The sequence below is a fragment of the Oratosquilla oratoria genome, chromosome 12 (assembly GCF_046742065.1).
Source record: "Oratosquilla oratoria isolate Oo_2021 chromosome 12, ASM4674206v1, whole genome shotgun sequence".
Taxonomy (NCBI): domain Eukaryota; kingdom Metazoa; phylum Arthropoda; class Malacostraca; order Stomatopoda; family Squillidae; genus Oratosquilla; species Oratosquilla oratoria.
In genome coordinates, this window is record NC_134788.1 from 13682870 (window position 1) to 13688373 (window position 5504).

Below are 5504 nucleotides of genomic sequence, written 5' to 3' on the forward strand. Positions count from 1 at the left end.
TCTTCTTCAGCAGAACACAAAGTCAAGAGAAAGCACATCTTTTATACAGAGGAGAGGGAGGGGTGAAATGAGGGAACATTAACATCACAATTCAAGTAGCATCTATGATACTGAGTGGGCTTTGTGGCAAGTCATTCGCTTTTACAATATAAGGAAATAATTTATTGACTGCCAAGGTGGTTATATAATCAGATGACCATTGTCTATTTGATATATTAAAGTTAGGGAATTGTTTGATCAGGGAAGATTCAATGATTTTTCTTTTAAAACTACATTTCGATTTGAATATGATTTTTGTCTCATCCCAATTTATGCAGTGATTATTGTTAGTGACATGTTGGAATACTGTGGAGTTCTGTTGTGCATATTTAATTGAGTTTTTGTGTTCCTTTATTCTTGTTTGCAATTCTCTACCCATTTGTCCCAAATATACTTCTTCACATCCTGAGCAGGGTAGTTTATAAACTCCAAGGTTTATGTCTTCTGCTGGTCTATGATGCGCATTAACCCATTCAACTCCAATGACAAGATTCTTGTCATTTGGTCAAATAAAACAAAAAATCATAATAAAACACCAAAATGTTTGATCAAACACCAGAAAAATATGACGTCAGTCCTTGCTTCTGGTGTTGTTTGATCAAACATTTTGGTGTTTTATTATGATTTTTTGTTTTGTTTGACCAAATGACAAGCAAGAATCTTGCCATCGGAGTTGAATGGGTTGACTACTTTTCTGAATAGATTATTGGGTAACTGAAAATAATATTTATGTTGTCTTTTGGTACCATTTGGAAGAAATCATTGACGGATTTATTACGAGGAAGTTTTAGGCAATTATTATTCCATATGTGATAGTGAGATGAGTGGGAAGTGGATTTATAGAAACTGATTTTGGCCTTAGGGCTATATTTAGAAACCAGTCTGGGTTCCCTAATCTTTTTAATTGCTTTCTTATTGTTGAAATTTCTGATTCCAAATATGATGGGCTGCAGAGTCTTAGTGCCCTTAGAAAGAGACCTGAGGCAACGCTATATTTCATTTTATCGGGATGGTTACAGTAGAAGTGTACATAACTCCCAGTATGTGTGGGCTTTCTCTGTACACTGTGAAAGAAAGATGATCCTGATGTCTCATTACTAAAATATCTATACCATGACATTCCGGGTTTTTTTATGTCCAGCAAAAGCACCATCTCAAAATACTCCATGTATAAGTTTGCTAGCACTGGGAAGAGATTAGATCCCATTGAACAGCCTAAGTTTTGCTTATAATATTTGTCATTAAATGAAAAAACATTTGTGCCAGCACATAATTCTGTTAATTTTATGATTTTGTTTACCGAGATGGGAAGTTGGTCCTGATAATGCTGTAATTTATTTTCCAGGAACTTCAAAACTTCTGCTACATTGATATTAGTAAATAAAGACACTATATCTAGGCATAACCATTCACTCCAGCCAGCAAGGTGGTGTCTCTTGATCTTGTAAATAAAATCTTCTGAATGTTTTATGTGTGATCCAGAAAAACACCCAACAAACGGTGATACAATGTTCATAAGCCATTTTGTTATCTTGCTTGTACAAGAATTTCTATTAGAGATAATGGGTCTAAGCGGGGTGTTTTCTTTATGTATTTTTGGGAGACCTAAAAATACATAGAGAAAACACAGCAATTTGTATATTGTTTACATCTACATTACAACAACTCCAACAACTTTTCTTAGTAATGTTTTCCCTAAAAATTACCCCCCCCCCAAAAAAAAAAGTCTTAGTAATGTTTTTGTTACAAATATATAATAAAGGATGATCCCCCCCCCACAACCCCTGCAACCTTCATGTGACCCACAGACAAAACCGTGTCATGGCTGTCCAATATACAAGATGAGTCCCTGTACACATTGGATACACTACTTGCATGTTTTTTTTTTGTTTTTTGTTTTTTTCATGTGGATTGGGTAGGCTGGCTTTAGGTTAGGTTAGAATAGAGAAAAACAAATGTTTCATGAAAAAATAGTGGGTTATGCTTGCAACATAAATGGTGCTTCAGTTGTGGGTACTGGGAAGGTTACTGTATTTTTTTTTTGGTCATGTGAATTAAGCAGGCTAACTTTAGGTTAAGTTATGTAGGTTAGGTTAGAATAAGGAGAAAAACATAAACTTCACAAAAAAAATGGTGGGCACATTGGTTATGGGTGGTAGGAAAGTTGCAGGATTTTTTCTCCATTCCCTAATATAGTTTCTGCAAGAAATGTTACTAAGGAAAGTTGTTGGATGTCACAATATAGATGCAAAAAATGGTAAAATTGCATTCCATATAATTCATGACCTCCAGAAATATTTTTTCCTGTTGATTTTCACTTGCTTTCAATTATTCTAGCATTTGTTCTTGGAAGAAACTACTTGTCTTTGATGTGGCTTTTATCTTTTCAAAGATAACAAGAATACACAAAAACAAGTCATTTCTAACAACTACACACATCAGAATTGTTGACAACACATAAAATCAACAAGAACAAATATTTCTAGAGGCAATTTACCAAAAACTATACACATCAGAATTGTCAAAAATGTATAAAATTAATAAGAAATAATATTTCTGGAGGCTACTTAAACTCATGTTGACCACTGAAATAATATTTCTGGAGGCTACTTAAACTCATGTCGACCACTGAAAATGCTACCTAGTGGAAAATTGCCATTTTTTATAAAGTGCTATTAACCTAACTTGCTATTTTTAATAAAGTACTATTAACTTAAACTGGATTATCATGTGACATAGTGATATGATATTGTGGATGATCTTCTGTCAATGCCTGTGTGGCTTGTACCAATTGCTAGCAGCAACCATAACTCATTAGTGAATTTCAGAATCCTTAATGGAATGGATGAACAAATACCTTGCAAAATAGTGTTCAAAGTATTTAATCACCATACCAGGGTGTTTTGTCCACTTTTTGATCTTCAACAATGGTAGGGACAGCCATGACACAACTGCTGTAGCAACTCTCAGATTCAAACTGTGTGCGCTTGCTTTTACTTTACAAAATGCTGTGGAGGATGTTTGAAATAATAATCATTAATTGGTTACAGCCAATGAGCATCTCATCACTGATTGTTCATGACATCATGAGCGAGTGGTGCATATGTCTGTTAAACAAACGAACACACAGGAGCAATATGAAGACATAGGCAGACCGAGGTGGTATGATCCTCAAATTTTCTTAACTGAATTAAATTCATTATCCCATTTTTGTTTTCTGATATGATTCAACAGTTCAAAATTATGGTAATAATGGGCTCTATAAGATATATTAAAAAATGTAATATCGCATATTGTACATAAATGCAATTATACCCAAAAAATATACAAACTCCTGTGCGAGCAGGCGAGATGAAATTTCACAAATTCCCTTACTTAACCTAACCCTTGGTAAATACAAAGATATTTGCCTGTCTCGTTTCATTTTTATATAGCTACTGACATTTCTAAGAGTTTGTGGTCCTATAATATTTGGGGTTCAAAATAATCAGAATTATATGAGCTAGTTAAAGATATCGGTAATTGCAGCTGTGAGACTGGCATATATCTTGAAAAGTAACCACATACGTTTACTCCCACTCAGAATGCCAAACACACTACCACAATGGAAATAAATTTTGTGTGCACTATGTTTTCATAAGTGCACACCATGTGATATAGCATTAGAAAATGAAATATTAATTTTGTCAATTATAATACATTAAGATAATATTTTTCTTGGTGGGAACAGAAAACACTGCAAAAAGCTATGCACAAATAAATGAAATTGTGTTGACTCATGTTGATACCATCTTTGTTTTGATAGATTCAGAGGCTGAAGACAATGACAATGACCCTGATGACCCCTAGAATTACAGATACGAAATGCAGGTTAGGTTCGGTTGGTGGGTTAGATAAGAATTGACAAATTTATATTTTAACTTCTTCAACCTCCTCATCTACCAAAACAAAGATGGCATTTCAAACACACGAAGTGGCTACAATTTTTGGCCAGCCATTAGGCTATAGTTTTTAGCAAACTTTTCAGTTACTGACTTCTGCCAAGAATAACATTAATGTATCATAACTTACAAAACTATTTATGATGGTATTTCAAGCACATGAAGTGGCTACATTTTTAGCCAGCCATTTTTGTATAGGCTATAGCTTTTAGCAAAATTTTCAGTTACTGACTTCTGCCAAGAATAACATTAATGTATTATAACTTACAAAACTATTTGATTTTCTATTGCTATATCACGTCGGTGTGCACTTATAATATTTACCTTGTGTGCTTTATTCATTATTGTGGTACCCTTGCCATTTGAGATTTCATACATTGTATTTTTATGTGTATCTATTGCCTTTAAACTACCAAACAGGAATTTAAGTGCCAAATGTGAACACATTATGCATGCACTAAGCTACCTACTACTATAAGATTGCACTTATGAATTCAAGAAGAATGGACACTTGTTTGGCCTACACAGCACAGTCACGAAAGCGAGAACTGCAAATAGCTGAACGAGTGCAACACAAGACTTGACGGACTATAACGTTATATGTAAATAAACAATGCTAGGGACTTTAAGATTAAAGGAGTAAAAGAGTTAAAAAGAGATTATGACAATGATGAATTAAGGGTTGGAAATTTCTTGTTCGGAAAGCAAAAGTAAAAACTAATGTTATAAAAGAAACTATACAAACTATGTAGATGTAGATAAGGACATAAGGAACTACAGTCTATATCGACAGGTCCTTATGTATTCTTGATATCTTACTGTAGAGCTTTTGTTAAGTATCCTATTTTCTTCCACATTCTGTATAATATTTCTTTGTGTTCTACTTTTTTTTTCTAACAGGAACGTTTTACTTGATACACGTAACTTCAGTTGTTTTCTTTCCGGGACGGTCGTCATGCGCAAGTCCTGGTGGGATACACATCGTAAAATGAAATGCCATAAATTTTCCTCTTCGTTACACACTTTACAAATTGCACTTTCATTTATATTGCATTTTTTTCTATTTCTAGGTTATTAGTTCTTACTCTATATAATATTATTGACGAGTATACATTATTGTATATTTGTTCTTCACATTTTTTTTTGTATATTTCGGAACCAGGGCTGCCAGGCGTACGGTGATTATCGTACAAATACGATTATCTACCCCTCTGTTCGATAGTGTTCCTCATTATCGTACAGTTTGTACCATGATGTTCTGTATTTCGTACTATTTGTACTATAATGTTACGTATTCGCATGTACATTAACTCACCTTTTTCTCTTGCACATGGGCCGTGATCATGGAATCACGAGTTCAAGACAAGTTCACGCCTACAGTTGTCCGGATCAGGGAAAGGCAGGAATTCAGTCTTCTCTTGTTTATTCTGCTTAGCGAACATGAGGATTTTACACGTGTGTTCAACACCAATGCTAGGCTTACTCTCTCTATGCGAGGTATGGCGAGCGACGCCGGGACCCCCC